The 10,188-nt window shown below is 30.1% G+C and overlaps 1 long non-coding RNA gene across 1 annotated transcript in view; it reads left to right on the forward strand.

The window, feature by feature from the left end:
• Positions 1–250: 250 nt before the first annotated feature.
• LOC106474135 overlaps positions 251–10,188 on the forward strand; it is a 27,550-nt gene continuing 17,612 nt past the window's right edge. The window contains exons 1-2 of the long non-coding RNA XR_001291726.2: positions 251–378; positions 700–916. This is a non-coding gene — a long non-coding RNA (uncharacterized LOC106474135). The remainder of the gene's footprint in view (positions 379–699; positions 917–10,188) is intronic.

Here is a 10,188-nt window from a genome sequence, read left to right on the forward strand (position 1 = left end):
CGTAACGCAGTTGAACTTGTAAATTCGCTGCATGTAATTTTTCTAAATTTTTGGATGAAATATCAAAAGGTATCATATCTCGCATACGTACTTTACTTTTACATATATAGCTAAATCACTTTAAAATGGTCTTAGAAATAACTAAGTTTTGAATAAACTGTATTTTGGGTCAAAGAGTTTAGCTCCTTTCATTTGTTCAAGACGCAAGTGGGCGGTGGTTATTTACCTTCGTTGCGCCTGAGATATCGAGCAGCAACCAAATCGTATGACGTAATTGTATACAATAAACTTATCTTACTCATGTCTAGCGCCATGTTTTGATGTAAGAGTAGTGTCCTTAAAATCCACTACATCACGGAATGTTACGTTTCAATAAAGGTAAATAAAATGTTACTTTTATAAAAAAAGAATTATTCGATTAATATTTGTAAATATTTTCATAAAATTTAATTACATGTCAGACTTTGTAGCGGATAATTTAGAGAATTGACGCCATTACACAGGTTAAGCCTATGTATTAGGGTTCAGGTAGGCTACGTAGTGAAAATTGTTAGTAATAGTAATTATGTGAACGGTTTTTTAAATTAAAACGTTTTTATATGCATCCATGGACAAATAAGAGGAAATGGTAGCAAAGTTAGTTTATAAAACAATAAAATGATGGATCTTAAAAGCCTGAAATTTTCACATTTTTCTCAGTATGAATGAAGTGGTATGGGAAACCCGACCGCCTGAAATGCTCGCCAACGGTCAGTCGGAAATGAACAATGTCCACTTCGTGCGACACGGAGCGACGCGTTCCCAAGACGATGCAATGGTTGGATATTTTTTTCAGCGACCACAAACAGATCCCGCGTTTCAGAATTACCATAATAAGCAGTCACGCTGGGCATTAGGAGATGACAGTGTATTAGAGGTAAGATTTTCTAATTTATATAACGAGTCAAAATGATTTGCATTCACGATTTTTATTTAGGTCTGACATAATTAGGCCTTTATTATTGTCAGCTAATTGAATGAAGATAGCTCTAAACTTTGACATTCCTTCATTGCATATTGTTATGTTATTATCAAGCATAATTTAGTTTTTCATAAAATGGTACTCTGACCTTTAGCCTGAGAGGGTGATGGTGTACTAACTGCATTTTATAAACAACTCTCATAGTTCTGACTTGAAGCATAAGTTACCTAGCTCAGAAAGAGGTTTTAATAATGTATTGGTTGCATATATTATACTAGAAATAATTTATGCAATTTCATAGATTTCAAACATTCTTATTTACAAATGAAATTGGAGGATTTTTACTCTTGGATATAAAAGATCTGTATGCGCTGATTAAACAAAATTATTCAGGTGTAACTTGTTTAAATTAGCTTTCAATATCAATATCAAAATATTGTGGTCTTGTTTAGAGAAGTTTGAGTAAATAAAGATATCTTTATGTGGTTTTAAAACAAATACTATCACATGCCAAAATTAGGAATTTTTGACTATTCTGAGTGCAAGGTGGTTGTCATATTTCATTTACATAATGTTTCACACTTTTTAAAATTTAAGTTAAATAAAATCAAATGTTTTTATCAGTAAATCCTTATATTTTACTTCTTATTTTCTTTACCCTAATAATTTATGGGCCTGGTCTATTCATTTGACCAAACTTAACCACCGAACCACCACAAAAAATATCTAAGTTACTCTTACTTCTTTCTAGAATGATTGAGGGTGTAACAGAAAATTATAATTATTTATCCTGAAAAGCCTCAGGCTCATAACAGTTTACATTAGTTTTATTTAATTTTATTATTCTTTGAACCGTATCTAACTATAAAACCCACGTAACGAGCTAGAAATCTCATGATGAATACGTAGCTCAAGTTATGGTACTGAATTATGTAATCCAAGAGCTTCTCGTATGAGTACCTCCCTGAGAAATGTTTTTCTGTTTTTTTTTCATTCATGCTTTTTTAGCTAATGTAATATATTTTTATATTTTAGTTATTTTTATAATAATAGATAAAAAAAAATATCCACATAAAATGAAAATTTCAGTACATAAGTGTGGGTCTTGTACTTTTTTTTGCTTGAAAGACTCGACGCTGAGAAAAGTTAGCCCTAATTTTGCTAGGATTGTTGTTTATTTCAAATACTCAATTTAGAACACAAAATAATAACACACAAAGCATATAATGTCCTGTAACTATTACAATTTAACTAACTAAGCTATAAGTTTGAAATATTTTTCTTAACTGGTTAAACTGAACTTGGTGATAGCTACTTCGAGTATGTATGCTAAATAATTCAAAAGCTGTTGAGAATGAGCTAGCATTATATCTAATTAGTATATCAAAATCTTCTAATCTTCTCCTCCTATTGATGATGTTGGAGAGATCTATGGATATTATTTTGAGGATGGTGTTTGGCATCTTGATTGGTCTTTCTTGTTTATATTGAAGTGAAATATGATAATTGAAGGCTATAAAGGTAGATATCTCTTAGAAATATCTATAATATAAGTGTGTAATTTGCATTAAAACTTGGAAGCTGAAATAGGGATGGAAAGATTAACTAAATTGTGCAATTTGGAGCAAACAAATGACATTATACAGAAAATTGAACACTGATAATATATTTAAATATTTCCTTTTGAAATTAAGAAACTAAAGCTTATGTAATATTAGAATTTGGGTTATTAAGTATGTTTTCACACCAAGTTTATGGGCATACGTTGATAATAAAGTACTTTAATTAAATTTTGCAAGTAACAGTTAAAAGGTTGTGACATGCACACTTTTACCTACCTGAATCTAGAGGGTTAACAAAATGATATTGCCATTGCTACTGCAGACACCAGTAAGGCAACAATCTGTATGTTACCCTGATAATGACAAACTTACAGGGATTTTTACATTTATTTCAAATACTATATTTCAGAGCTGTGTGGTAGCTTAAACAGACTTGTTAATATTAAACTTAAAATAAAATCATTAAATCTGATTATAAATTTATGAAAGAGGCTTGACTCATTACATCAAAAATAACCAAACAATATCTTTAAAACTCCTGGATATGATGATTTGATGCACATGTGTAGTTTTATTGCTTTGTAAAACAAACAAAAAACTGAATGAAATAGTTTGAAACTTCAGCTGAAATTTATATAGATTATGTAGCTTCTGCAAATAGAATCTTATTTTATATGTGATATTTGTATGAATTCACACCTTCAAAAATTCATAAAGATTTCATTGTGGTAGTTTTTTTTTTTTAAAGAGCAATTTAAAATGCTTAACTTTGTTGTATATTTCAATTGCTGGTTTTTATGTCTTCCTCAATTATTAAAAAACTTTCCTGTAAGCTTTTATCTTATAAAACTGTAAATGTCAATTTTATTTTGATTTGAAAAACAACTCATGGACTTTCATTTTGTTTACATTCAATGATGTACATAAAAATAGCTTATTTATCATACAAAAATTATAAGCTGACTTTTTTTTTTCATTGTTAAGCAGGAGGTTTAATTTAACATACTGTGAAAAAATAGTCCGAGTCTACTGCATCTTGTTCCACAAAAAACATTTTCTCTCATACTGCAGTATTATAATTCAAATTAAGTATAAACTGATGAAACAAATTTTATAGAAAATCTAGAGTATAAATGTGTCAGAAATTGTTGACATAAATCTTTTCTAATAGCAAAACATCCAGCTAAGGTTTTATCATTTGTTCAAGTCTGCTGAATTGAAAGCCTTATAGGCTTTTACAGTTAAAAAAAATTCATTTTATGTTAAGATCACTAGACTGGCTTTTCCAAGCTGAGATAGAGGCAATTGCATCATACCAAGACAAATGAGATAGAGAAACAATGATTGGCTAAAATTGATAAAACTGCACTAAAAGTTATGTAAAGTTTGTCATCCAAGATACTGTTTGTTGTGTGAGTAATGCAAGACTCGCACACACTGTATCTCGTTGCTTATATAGGACATTTATTTGCGGACTTGTGTAATATGTAGAATGTCATACATCTATATTGTGGTCTAATGAATTGTTTACTATTTGATATTCTTCTGGCTGTAAGAATGTTTAATGTGACCTTACACAGTGTGACCTTACAATTTGTGTTTATTAATGAAATGAAATATCTTAGTATTTTTAACATTTAATAAAGAATTTATTTCAACATTTCTTTCAGTGCTGAAATTCTACATATTAATAAGTTACTGTAGTTAATATACTACAATTACAAATTTCACACTGTTTCATTATTGTCCCATATGTAAGTAGTTTCATATTATTGCTGTTATGAACATAAATGCCCACGACTAGGAAGGGGCATAGCATCAGTTCTTACACAGAAGTACCAAAAGTGTCATGATGAATTTTAAGTATTTCTTTGAACTTTGAAAGCATGTCACAGTCTTAGTTGTTGGATTACTTGTACATCTGAGTGTTGACACAACAAATAGTATGAAGAAATGTCTCCACAGTCCACCCTGTCATTCACCTTATTATCTTTTGTCAGTTCCTTGTTTTTATATCCCCCAGTATTTAATGAAATAGTCAACTACTTTAAACAAAATACATGTTTGAATTCTTAAGACTTGTGTAGGGGGGTTAGATGTGCCTTTCTGACAAACAGTGCGTTTCAAAATACTTTATTTTTAAATTAAACATTTTAGGCCTACACTTCATCATTACCATGTCTGGTTCTAATGATTTTAAATGTAAACAGTATTAAGTGATCATTCATTAGTAATTTTAAAATTAGTTAATTTGCCTTGCTTACTTTGTATTCAACTGCACAAAATATCTTTACAAAAATTCTGTAACTGCATAGGCCATGTTTTAATAGTAGTGTCTAGACAGGATATTTAGTTGCAAAATAGTTATTTGAAAATATATTTTTTGTAAAAAACTTGTTTGAGTCCTTCAAGTAAGTGTAAAGAGTTAAAACATGTTTTGTTTAAAATATTTGGGTATTTTTTTGAAAAGATTAAGAGATATGTCAATGCTATAGGAAATAGACTGTAGGACTGCTTGTAAGACTCACACAAACTGAAAAATGGTTGATATGTTCTTCATGGTTTTATGCTTATTTTGAGTGAATATGAATATGTGTTATTAATTTCAAGAAAATTTTGGATTGATTTAGTAAGGCGCATTTTTCAATTACCAGCATCTTTAGTGAAGCTGAGAAGAAAGATTTGACATAGCTATAAATTTTTATTATGGCTTAACAATATCTGTAGGGTAAGTGTAATGAATTAAAAACAAAAAACACCCAAAACTCAAGTGCTTTCAAATAGTTGACTATTCTTCTTCAGGAGAATAAATGGTCTTTTTTCCTTTTTGTCAGAGTAGATTTTCTTTGATCTGAGTGCTTGATTGAATGTAATATTGGATTTGATGTGTGGAGGGTGACAGCTTTGAAAATGGAAGTATTATGGTCTATCAGTTGGTTTTGGTACAAAATAGTATGTAGAACACCATCTCTTAATGTTAGGTGGAATAATCTAGAGTGAATTTAATGGAAGAAGTTTGCATCTCTGTAGAAGTAGAGTAAGGAATTTTTGTCTCCTACTCAAATGAAAAAAAATTTCATCTGTGTAGCATCTCCAAAAGGTTGGTTTGTCTGTACAGCTTTCCAACAGTCTTGGCTCTAAATCTCCCATACAAAATTTTTGCACAGTTTGGTTTCATCTTGGTCTCTATAGCTGTGCCTTTTGTCTGAATATATAATTCATTATTAAATTCACAACCATTAAATGTAAGAACTGGTTAAGTCTTTAATAATTTGAGTGTTACATTTGCCTAGTTTCAACAAAAAAGATTGTAGAGATTTCAAGCCTTCATCATGGGGAATGTTTGAGTGAAGAGAAGAAATGTCCTTAGTGCAGAAAATAGTGTTTGGAGGAAGTTTTCTCTTGCTGTTAATGTCAGCAATCATAATCAGAAAATGTGTCATGTCTTTAATGTATGATGTCAAATGTAGAGGGATGTCTTTGATGTGGTGATCAAAGTAAGCAGATATGTTTTCAGTAAGCATACCACAATTGGAAATAATCGGATGACCAGGATTGTTCGGTTTTTGTATCATTGATAGCATGTAAAAGTGACCTCGAACTGGGTGTTTAAGGGAAAGAAATTGTAAAGTTTCATGACTGGTGTGTTGAATTTTCTGTAAACTACATAGCATGTCTTCAGTAGTTTTAACAAATTGCAGAGTGGGGTCCAAATCTACCTTTTTATAGTGGTTTATGTCATTAAATTGTCTGTAAGCTTCATTGATGCAGTCATACTTGTCTTGAATGACAGTGGCACTGCCCTTATCAGCTGGCTTAATAAAAGTGTCATTGTCATTTTTCAATTAGAGCAGTATGTTTACTGTAGGAGAGTGTGTAGGGTAAGTGGATAATTGGTGGCAAATTAAAAAGAACCTAAAGGGGTAGAAAATAAAATCAAAAATGGGTAATTCAAACTAAAGTTGTGTCACATGATACAGACAAGTGAAGTTTGAGAATGTATTTAAATATTTCCTTTTAAAATTAAAATTAAAGCTTAGATAATTTAGAAATTTGAATTATAAACTGTTTTGATGCCAGGCTTATTGACACATTGGAAAGAAAACTGTTCAATAAAAAATTTTGAACATAACTATATAAAAGGTCATGACATACATATTTTCATCCCCACTTGTAGATATAGGGTTAACTGCAAGATATTTCTTTGCCAACACCAGTGAAAAAGATGGATTCATTATGTTTTTCACATCACATGGTATGATGTAGATTTGTAGATTCTGTTGTAATTCTGGGTGTTTCACTTATTTCTGCCAATGATTAAATATATATGCAAACAGGCTCAAATATATGATAAAAAACCGTTTTCATACACGTAACATATTGACCAACATGTACTTGCACTACATGTCACCATTCAGCAGCTTACTTGTTTTTCATGCAAGTCAACATAAGCATCTGTAATGCTTTCCATATATATACTAGACATATGTTAATCATTGGGCAAATTTAAAACTAATCAGTGACAGAAATAAGCAGAAATGGTTTATTCTGCTTAAGTATCTACTATGTTTATATTCAAAGTTCTCTGAATAAATACAGTTGAAACAAGTAATAAATTTCTTCGACAGCTGCCATGCCTACCTTCAACAAATTTGTTTGAGCTTTATAGTCTACATGTAGACGTTACGTACACATGTATAGTCATTAGGAAGAGGTCATTTTAACTATGACTTAACAATGGCTATTTTGAAATTGGTATGCACTTGTTGTCATGGGTTACATGAAATTGACTGTAGTGTTGTTGGCTGCTTGATCAGCTATAACACTTGTGTTTGTTTCTTACCTAAATATGTTATTGTTAGAGATACAGTTTAAATTGTATTTAGGTCTTACTTTTATATTTTAGTTAGTTATGTGTTAGCTATTTGCAACTGATTCATCAGGTGGAAAATGAAGTTTTATAATAAATATTAAAAGTACGGTAATACCAAAAAACATCTTTAATATGGACATTTTGGAATTTCCTTAAATTCCATCGTCAGTGTTAATATCTTAAAAACAAAAGTTAAATCAAAATATTTGAACTACAAAAAACAACATTAGCATTGAGTAAGTTTTCCTATTCAGTCATATTCTTTCTAAACTTCCAATTGAATATGAAAGCTCAGTTAATGCTAATTGTTTTTGTAGTTCAGATTTTATGAACTAACTTTATTGCGGTATTAATGCTGATGATGGAATTTAAGGAAATTCAAAAAACTTCTATATTAGCTATGTTTTAAAATGCATAATTAAAAGGTTTAAACATTCTTAAATATACATCATACTTTACTTCCATTCTCAAGGGTTGGGCATGTCCCCCAAAGAAACTGTAATATGCCTCGATGGCACTGTTGCCTTGTGACGAGATGATTAATAAGTGGTAAAGTACAAGAAAGGAAAATAAAACATTAAAAACTAACTGTATGTGAAAAAGAAAAGACCTGTAATAATGAATTTAACAAAAAATATTCTACCAAAAATTAAAAGGTATATTTTGTTTTTTCTATTTCATAGTGTTAGTGATATGGTAGAGAAAATGAAAATATATAAACATTTACTTTAAAAAAGCTTTTGATATCCTTTTAGGAGGTTCTAGAGGTTATGCAAATGAAATATGAAAACTATAAGATAAGAAAAGTATTTATATACTTAAAATAAAAATCACCTTGCACTCAGTTTGTAAAAACACCTAATTATAAACCAGTCATTATTTGTGTACAAGATGCTTGTCATCTTTAACAAAACTTTACCAGTTTTTGAGAGGATACATTAAGAAATCTCAGAGTTACCGCTGGTATTGTTGTACAAGTGAAATTCGTGAGTCGATTTCCAAATTGCCAGAGACCGCTTGCAAGGGTTAATAAAATGATTAATGTAACATTAAAAATTTGCAAGTATCAATTTATTTATCTTGTTAATGTTTATTGGAAATTTATTAGTACATTTACATTAGTAATTTATCACATAGTTAAAAAAGATGGCATGACTGAGTGGATAAAGAATAGTTCTGGTAATAAAAGAATTGTGTGATGGAGGAAAATACAAAATGTAGAAGAATACAAAGTGAAACACTTGCCAGATATTATTTTTGTATTTGTTTATAAACTTATTTTAATTTGGCATATGTTCCACTTTATTTCCTTCTATAATAAGTGGAAAAAGAACCCTGCTTTGTGAGCATTTTTCCAGTGATCAGAAAGTTGCGAATCCCAAATATGCTAGTGTCTGTCACAACTTCCATCAGTACACAAACTTAGGAAAGTAAGAAGTGTAGGTTTCATATGTAACATATAAACAATGTAGAAAAAGTAAATGTATAGTCTATTTAAAACTAATGAATACAGTTGTAGAAATTACAAATTACAATTTAAAAACAGATTTTCTCCCTTCTTTAAAATTATAGAATACAGCTATGTAATTATAAATTAAAACATAACACAGTATAAAAAAGAACCAACAGTAAGTGTACATTTCACTTAACATAAAAGTAGCCCAAGGGTTGGTATTAGGTGCTGCCAGACAAATGCCTTCTTTTAGTCAGCTGTTCAGAAGTAATGAGATTGGTTGATAGTTTTTGTAGCTTTTACATAACAAAAACAACCCCTGCAGCTGTTGGTGAGCAAGTTAGGTGACAGTGTAAATCAAACCCAAGACCCTGAAACTGAGGGATAATGGTAATAAAGCTTGTACTGGAAGTTAATCTAGACCCCTTTGAAGTTCCAGCTCTGTGAAATTCAGGATGATTGACACTGTGATGCGTATTCAGCTGCATATTTGTCATGTTTTTACAATATGCAATCATATAATAGCAAAATACAATAAGCTGATTGAACAACAAAAAAACTTGTATTAATAATAAAAGAACACAATATCATGTGTAGTATTTAGTAATTCTTACACTGTAAAACATAATGACTTAACAAATGCTACAGTTGTATAAATAGAGTTGTTTTATTAAATTATGTACAAGCTGCCCAGTGTCGGCTAACAATACGAAGAATTAAATTGTGGCGGAATGCTACAAGTTCTTCAAATAACTATAGATTGATAGGTTTCTTTTATGCGAGTGTAAAACACTTGAATACACCAGTTTGAAATGCTACAAGTTTTTGTTGTTTTTCTAAGTAAAACCTATCATGAGATTGCAAGTACTGCTGATCTACATTTGTACTGTGATACCTTTAGGCTTCCTTCAACCTTATAATATCTTCTGGAATGGTATGACTTGAAACAATGTTGATTAAACATAGCTTAATAATTTTTTAAAAATTATAATAAATAATTAAAAACAACGTTTTATATTTACACAATAAAACTTTATTGAAGCCGGTACGGCTTCCACTTTAAAATATCTCTTCAAGTACATGTTTCAACGTGATCTACGTCATACTCAGGAGTAACTTACAAGACTATTTTATACTTTCCCCCATTTCGCATTAATTCATTGTTATTTACATATTTCCGTTAATATAAAAAATAATAATAATATATCTCGCCATATATCAACGTATTGAATTGCTGGTCCTTCATCTCTATATAAAGTATTCAAAAAGTATCAGAATCTTTACCCTATCTTCAAACCAATAAATAAGATAAAAGATATGACAGGGAATGCTAAAGACA

Source organism: Limulus polyphemus, unplaced genomic scaffold (assembly GCF_000517525.1).
Source record: "Limulus polyphemus unplaced genomic scaffold, Limulus_polyphemus-2.1.2 Scaffold6863, whole genome shotgun sequence".
Lineage (NCBI taxonomy): Eukaryota > Metazoa > Arthropoda > Merostomata > Xiphosura > Limulidae > Limulus > Limulus polyphemus.